Below are 8,614 nucleotides of genomic sequence, written 5' to 3'. Positions count from 1 at the left end.
CCATTGTTAACTTAATAGTCCAAGTCCAAAGTCTCATCTGAGACAAGGCAAGTCTCTTCTGTCTATGAGCCTGTGAAATCAAAAGCAAGTTAGTACTTCCAAGACAGAATGCGGGTACAGGCATTGCATCGATGCTCCTATTCCAAAAGGGAGAAACTGGCCAAAACAAAGGGGCTACAGGCCCCATACAAGTCTGAAATCCAGCAGGATAGTCATTAAATCTCAAAGCTCCAAAATAATCTCCTTTGACTCCATGTCTCACATTCAGGGCATGCTGATGCAATAGGTGGGCTCCAAAGACCTTGGGCAGCTCCTCCCCTGTGGCTCTGCAGGATACAGCCCCCTTGGCTGCCTTCACAGGCTGGTGTGGAATGCCTGTGGCTTTTCCAGGCACATGGTGCAAACTGTTGGTGGATCTACCATTCTGGGGTCTGGAGGACAGTGTCCTTCTTCTCACAGCTCCACTAGACAGTGCCCCAGTGGGGACTTTTTGTGGGGATTCCAGCCCCACGTTCCCCTCAAAGTTCTCCATGAGGGCTCTGTCCCTGCAGCAGACTTCTGCCTGGACATGCAGACATTTCCATACATCCTCTGAAATCTAAACAGAGATTCCCAAGCCTCAATTCTTGCCTTCTTCTCACCCGCAGGGCCAACATCACATAGAAACCACCAAGGCTTGGGACTTGCACCCTCTGAAGCCACAGCCCAAGCTGTACCTTGGCCCCTTTTAGCCACAGATGGAGCTAGAGAGGCTGGGACACAGGGTGCTATGCCCCAAGGCTGCACAGATCAGTGGGACCCTGGTCTCAGCCCATGAAATCATTTTTCCTTCTAGGTCTCTGGACCTGTGATGGGAGGTGCTGCCATGAAGCTCTCTGAAATCCCTTGTAGACATTTTCCCCATTGTCTTCGCTATTAACATTTGGCTTCTCTTTACTTACGTAAATTTCTGCAGCTGGCTTGAATTTCTCCCCAGAAAATTGATTTTTCTTTTCTACCACATTGCACAGGCTGCAAATTTTCCAAACATTTTATGCTTTGCTTCCCTTTTAAACAAAATTCCAATTTTGTTTAAAAGACCATCTCTCTGTGAACACATATGACTACTGTTAGAAGCAGCCAGGTTATTTCTTGAATGCTTTGCTGCTTAGGAATTTCTTCTGCCAGATACCCTAAATCATCTCTCTCAAGTTCAAAGTTCTACAGATCTCTAAGGCAGAGGCACAATGCCACCAGTCTCTACTAAAGCATAGCAAGAGTGAGCTGTACTCCAGTTCCCAACAAGTTCCTCATCTCCATCTGAGACTACCTCAGTCTGGACTTCATTATCCATATCACTATCAGCGTTTTGGTCAAAACCATTCAATGAGTCTCTAGGAAGTTCTAAACTTACCTACATCTTTCTGTCTTCTTCTGAGCCCTCCAAACTATTCAAACTGCCCATTACCCAGTTCCAAAGTAACCTCCACATTTTCAAGTGTCTTTATAGCAGCAGTACCCCACTCTGGGTACCATAATCCGTATTAGTCCATTTTCACAGGGTTATAAAGAATTACCTGAGGCTGGGTAATATATGAAGAAAGAGGTTTAGTTGACTCACAGGTCAGCACGACTGAGGAGGTCTCAGGAAACTTACAATCATGGCAGAAGGTGAAGGGGAACCAAGCATGTCTTACATGAGGGAGCAGGAGAGAGAGTGAGCAATGGGGGAAATGCCACACATTTTCAAACGACCTGATCTTGTGAGAACTCACTATCATGAGAAGAGCAAGGGGAAGTCTGCCCCATTATTCAATCACCTCCCACCAGGCCCCTTCCCAAACACATGGGGATTACAATTAGAGATAAGATTTGGGTGGGTACACAGAGCCAAACTATATCCACCATATACATATAGCATATACATATATACACATATATACACACCATATACCATATATATACACAGATGCATACACATATATACATGTATAAAATGTGGGTATATATGCATATGTATATATACATATATATGTATATGCATATAGCACATATATACACATAGAGTAATATATATGTACATGTATATATATAGGACACACACAAAAGTGAAAACTTGTAGAAATAAAAGAAACAAATCCACAACCATAGTAAATTACATGAATATACTTTTCTTAGAAATTGACAGATTAAATAAATGTGGCTACACAATGTCTAAATAATAGGAGATTGACCACGTGCAAGAATATCAGAGGAACAAAAAGATTTCTAAAAAGCAGAAATCAAGCCAGGTATGGTGGCTTATGCCTGTAATCCCAGCACTTTGGGAGGCCAAGGGGGGCAGATCACGAGGTCAAGAGATAGAGACCATCCTGGCCAACATGGTGAAACCCCGTCTCTACTAAAAATACAAAAATTAGATGGGTGTGGTGGCACGTGCCTGTAGTCCCAGCTACTCTGGAGGCTGAGGTAGGAGAATCACTTGAACCCAGGAGGCGGAGGTTGCATTGAGCTGAGATCGTGCCACTGCACTCCAGCCTGGTGACAGAGTGAGACTCCATCTCAGAAAAAAAAAAAAAAAAAAAGCAGAAATCATGAGGACCAGAGAATGTCTGGCCACAGCATCATAAAATCAGCGATAAAATTAATAAGATAGCTAGAGGAGAGTATTATACCTATGAAAAATTTAAAACGTGCTTCTAAGTAACTTCTGAATCACAGAAAATATAAAATTAAAAATATAGGCTATTAGAAACAAATGACATTATAAATATGCAGGATGCAAACAAAGGAGTATTTGGATGAAATTTTATGGTGTTAAATTCATGTATTGGAAAACCAGAAAGATTGAAAATACAAGAGGCTTTTAACTCAAGAAGCTATGAAAAAAACTGAAAGAAAGATAAAAATCAGGCTGATGATATAATAAATCAGTAAAAGAAAAACAATAACAAGCCAGGCACAGTGGCTCACGCCTGTAATCCCAGCACTTTGGAGGCCAAGGCAGGTGGATCACCTCAGGTCAGGAGTTCAAGACCAACCTGGCCAACATGGTGAAATCCCATCTCTACTAAAAATACAAAAATTAGCCAGGGGTGGTGGCATGTGCCTATAATCCCAGCTACTTGGGAGGCTGAGGCAGGGGAATTGCTTGAGCCGGAGCAATTGCATGAGGCGGAGGCTGCAGTAAGCCAAGAGCTCACCATCACACTCCAGCCTGGGCGACAGAGCAAGACTCTGTCTCCAAAAAAAAAAAGAAAAGAAAAGAAAAAGAATAGATTTAATCAATAAAACCAAATACTGGTTTATTGTAAAGATCAGTTAAATGGACTAGTATGTGACAAGCCAATTTAAGAAATAAGAGAGAAGATACAATCGATAATATTAGAAATGAGAAAGGTGATACAACCAGAGTCATCAAGGTGATGAAAAAGTAAGTGATATGTTCAATAGTATGCCAATGCATTTTAAGACCAGATGGAATAGAACATTTTCATGAAAAATATAATACGGAATAAAGAAAATAGAAAGTGATAACACTGAGTCAAGAAGAGATAGAGGCCAGGCACAGTGGCTCATACCTGTAATCCCAGAACTTTGGGAGGCTGAGGCAGGCGGATCATCTGAGGCCAGGAGTTCAAGACCAGCCTGGTCAACCTGGCGAAACTGTGTCTCTACTAAAAATACAAACATTTTCTGGGTGCACTGGCACACACCTGTAATCCCAGCTACAGGGGAGGCTGAGGCAGGAGAATCATTTGAACCTGGGAGGTGGAGGTTGCAGTGAGCTGAGATCGAGCCACTGTACTCCAGCCTGGGCGACAGAGCAAGACTCTTGTCTCGAAAAAAAAAAAAAGAGATAGATAGAGACCCTGAAGAGAAGAAATTGAAAAGGTAGTCAAAGACTTACTGCTAAAGTTATTGTTTGCCTGTTATTTCCAACAAATCTTCAAGGGACAAATAATTCCTTGAAGAGGAATTTGCCCTTGAAGGATAAATAAATGCTTCCAGGGCATTTAAAAAAAAAAAAAAAAAAGGTAAACCTCCTACATTCATTCCATAAGGTTAATATACTCCTGACACTGACACACACACACACACACACACACACACACACACACTACAAGAATAGTTTTTTTAAAAGACCCATCTCAGAGACACAAACTTACTAATAAAATATCAAATCAGGCCGGGTATGGTGGCTCATGCCTGTCATACCAGCACTTTGGGAGGCCGAGGCGGGGCAGATCACTTGAGGTCAGGAGTTTGAGATCAGCCTGGCCAACATGGCGAAACCTCGTCTCTACTAAAAATACAAAAATTAGCCGGGTATGGTGGTGGGCAACTACAATCCCAGTTACTTGGGAGACTGAGGCAGAAGAATCACTTGAACCCGGGAGGTGGAGGTTGCAGTGAGTCAAGATCGTGTCACTGCACTCCAGCCTGGGTGACAGAGAAGACTCCGTCTCGAAAAATTATCAATTCAAATACAGTAGTGACTAAAAAAAAAAATCTATTACAGCCATGAAGAGTCCATCCCAATAATGCCAAGATTTTTCAAAATTCATTTATTATTATTATTTTTTTTAAGCTACACCTGCTGGAATGCAATCAAAATTTATTGAATTGAAAAAAAAAAAAAAAAAAAAAAAAAGGCCAGTATGGTGTCCCACGTCTGTAATCCCAACTACTCAGGAGGCTGAGGCAGGAGGATTGCTTAAGTCCAGGAGCTCAAGGCTGCCGTGAGTTTTGATCGTAACACTGCACTCCAGCCTGGGTGACACAATGAGACCCTGTCTCTAAAATAAATAAATAGAGAAGATCTGCACACATAGCTATCCTCAGCCTCAACCCCAAAAAAGTATTTGATAGAATTCAGCATTAACTTCTGGCAATACTCCAAAAATACCAAAAACAATAAAAGAAACTTGCCTGTACCTGACAAAGCAATATTTATTGGAAATACCTGGCACATCAGAATAATAGTGACATATTGAAAGCATTTCCATGTGAATCAGAACAAGACTCTGATGCCTGCTATTGCCAACTGTACTTAACTTTTCATTGAAGTCCCAGCTCATTCAGTAAGAGGGAATTAAAGGAGGAAAGGAAAGGAAGCAGGAATGGCCACTATCGGTCATGGGTATGGCACTGGCAGTGTTGTACTGACAGTCTTCTACCTGAAAACTCTACAAGAGTCAACTGACAAACTTCTAGAACAAATGAGAAATATCAGCAAGGGGGCCAGATCTGAGATCAACCTACAAAAATTAGCTTGTTATTACATGTAAATAGGAACCAATAGAACAAAGTCATGGAAAAAATGATCCGTGTGTGGTAGCAACTAAAACACAATACGCCAGAAAGAAATGTGAAGAAAACTGTAAAATATAACTGAAGGCTATCATAGATAGCATGAATAAATGGAAATACCTCATATCCTGCATGAGAAGATTCATCTTCCAAATGTATAGGTGTTCTCCAAGTTAATCTATAAATGTTAATGAAAGTGATATTGTTAGGATCTGTGTCCCTGCCCAAATCACAGGTCAAATTGTAATCTCCATTGTTGGAGGAGGGGCCTGGTAGGAGGTGACTGGATCACGGGGGTGGATTTCCCCCCTTGCTGTTCTTGTGATAGTGAATTCTCACAAGATCTGGTTGTTTAAAAGTGTGTAGCACCTCCCCCTTCACTCTCTTTCTCCTTCTCCGGCCATGTAGGACATACCTGCTTCGCCTTTGACTTTCGCCATGATTGTAAGTTTCCTGAGGCCTCCCAGCCATGCTTACTGTACAGCCTGCAGAACAATAGGCCAATTAAACCTCTTTTCACAAATTACCCAGTCTCATGTGGTTCTTTATAGCAATCCAAAAATGAATACAGGAAGCAAACAGAGTGCTTGCCTTATCAAATATTATAAAATACTATAAAGCTAGTAAAATGAAAACAGCGAAGATTTTTCACTGGAATAAATGAATAAATCAGTGGAAACTAATTGAGATGCCCATGTGTCTATGAAAATTTAATATATCATAGAGTTGACATTCCATGAGTGAGAAGGTAATGGAGTATTCAATATAGGGTTGAGACAATGACCATCTATTTGAGGAAATAGAGGAGTTAATATACATCATTAAGTTACGGCCATTTTTACATATGTTATCTGATATGGTTTGGCTCTGTGTCCCCACCCAAATCTCATCTCTAATTGTAATCCCCGCATGTCAAGGGAGGGACCTGGGTGAGTCATGGGGGTGGATTTTCCCCATGCTGTTCTTGTTATAGTAAGTGAGTTCTGATGAGCTCTGATGGTTTAAAAGTGTGGCACTTACCCTTTGCTCTCTCTTTCTCTCTCCTGCCACCAAATAAGATGTGCCTTGCTTCCCCTTCATCTTCTGCCATGACGCCATGATTGTAAGTTTCCTGAGGCCTCCCCAGTCATGCAGAACTGTGAGTCAACTGACTCTCTTTTCTTCATGAATTACCCAGTCTCAGGCAGTTCTTTCTAGCGGTGTGAAAATGGACTAATACATTATCTCATTTGAACTTCATATGAATTAACACTCTGAGGGGTAGGCATCATTACTCATTTTATAAATGAGGAACTGAGGGTCAAAGAAATGAAGAAATTCCACCCAGATCACACAGCTGGTACACGCCAGAGACTGAAACCAGGTCCTCTGGCTTCAGGGCCAGCACTCTTTCCTTACACCACACGGCATCCCTCACATTCTTCCATTTTGTCAAAGAATTTCAGTGACTTCCCACCCTAAAAAACAAAATAAATTCCAGATAGATAAAAGAGATATTTGAAAAACTGTAAAGACTGTAAGAGAATATTTTATAATTTTCGGGGTGGGGACGACTTTCTTAAGCAAAATATAAATTCTATAAAGAAGAGAGCTCAGAGATGATGATCCCAAAATGTAAAGCTTTGTTATGACAAAGATGCCATAAACAAATATAAAATAACAATAACAGACTTGGAGAAAATATCTCTGTAATAAATAGAAAAATGAATCATTTTAGAATAAATACAAATGGCCAATACACATCTGAAAAGTTGTACAAAGGCAACAGAAACAAGGGAAGTGCAAATTATATATTCTTAATACATATGTTTATATACCTAAAATATACAATATGAGCCAGCTGTGGTGGCTCACACCTGTAATCCAGCACTTTGGGAGGCTGAGGCAGGTGGGTCACCTGAGGTCAGGAGTTCGAGACCAGCCTGGCCAAAATGGTGAAACCCTGTCTCTGCTAAAAATATATATATACACACGAAATTTAGCCGGGCATGGTGGTGGGCACCCGTAGTCGCAGCTACTCAGGAGGCTGAGGCAAGGGAATTGCTTGAACCTGGGAGGGAGAGGTTGCAACGAGCCAAGGTTGTGCCACTGCACTCCAGCCTGGGCGACAGAGGGAGACTCTGTCTCAAAAAATGACAAAAATAAAAATAAAATAAAATATACTACATGGATATATATGTATGTACTATATATGTAATTTTTTATTATAAATATAATGTATTATATAACTGTGTATAAATGTTTTTTTCTCAAGATAGGTAAAATTCTATTTGGTTAATATCCAATGACAGCAAAGGTAAGGAGAAGTAAGTACTCACAGATGCTGGTGGGATGTATCTTAAAGTAGATAACATAGAAATCTTAGAACTGGGCTTAATCAGATGTCAACATGGTGGATTAGCGTCTAAGAATAGAGTTGCCTTAGCCTCTACAGATGGTGTGAAAACCTTTTTTGCTAAAATTTTATTTCTATGTATCAATCATAGAGAAATATTCTTGTGCAGGATGGAACCAATACACAGATATTTATCTCAGAATGGTTTGCCATCAATAAAAATTTGAAACACTCTAATCATTAATCAATAAAGGAATGTTTCAGTTACGGCATATCCATAGGACATAATTGTTTGTAATAGTTAATAACATGTCAATTAATTTTTATGTATTGATATGGAATGACCAACAGGGCAAAGTGTTACACAGGAAAAAAAAATTGCTTATTGCAAATCAATACATAGGGTATGATCTCATTTCTGTAAAACAAAAAGTAAAGCAAAACTGTATCTTTACGTAGGTATTGTTCTGGTTATCTACTGCAACATAACAATTCACCCCACAATGTAATGGCTTAACACAATGACATTTAATTTGCTCATGAATCTGACATTTGGGCGTGGCTGGGAAGGGACAGCTTGTTTCTGCTCCACTGGGTGTCAGCTGGAAGCTGGGGCTGGTAGCGCCTTCAAGCTGGCGTGCCCATGTATCTGATGGTTGGCACTAGCTACCACTTGGGACCTCAGCTGAAGAAGTGGCTGGACCACCTGTGTGCAGCCCTTCCAGAAGGCAGAGTCCCAAGTGTGAGCATCCACAAGAGGAAAGGATCAGTCAGAAACTGTGTCTGATTGTTACCCTGCCTTAGAAGTCTCACGGTGTCATGTCCCATGCATTCTCCAGGTCAAAGCAGGCATACAGGCTCATCTGCAGTTAAGGGCGGGAAACCAGGCTCTACTCTTTCATGGGAGAGGTGTGAGGTTTGTGCACATTTCAAAACCACCCTAAAAGTGTGTGTATCATTTTGTAGAAAAAGAGCTATAGGTGTGGT

The 8,614-nt window shown here is 40.9% G+C and overlaps 1 long non-coding RNA gene across 2 annotated transcripts; it reads right to left on the bottom strand.

The window, feature by feature from the left end:
- Window positions 1–4,617: 4,617 nt before the first annotated feature.
- On the bottom strand, window positions 4,618–6,905 carry LOC126940616 (uncharacterized). Of its 2 annotated transcripts, XR_007720834.1 has the most exons (3): window positions 6,313–6,905; window positions 5,708–5,777; window positions 4,618–5,470 (listed from the first exon to the last, which is right to left on the bottom strand). It is a non-coding gene; the product is annotated as an uncharacterized LOC126940616 (long non-coding RNA). The 2 variants fall into 2 exon arrangements; XR_007720833.1 differs by having other exon boundaries at window positions 4,618–5,777.
- Window positions 6,906–8,614: the final 1,709 nt, after the last annotated feature.

Source organism: Macaca thibetana, chromosome 17 (assembly GCF_024542745.1).
Source record: "Macaca thibetana thibetana isolate TM-01 chromosome 17, ASM2454274v1, whole genome shotgun sequence".
Taxonomy (NCBI): Eukaryota; Metazoa; Chordata; class Mammalia; order Primates; family Cercopithecidae; genus Macaca; species Macaca thibetana.
Note: the sequence above shows the minus strand (reverse complement) of the source record. Positions and strands in the feature narration are given on the sequence as shown.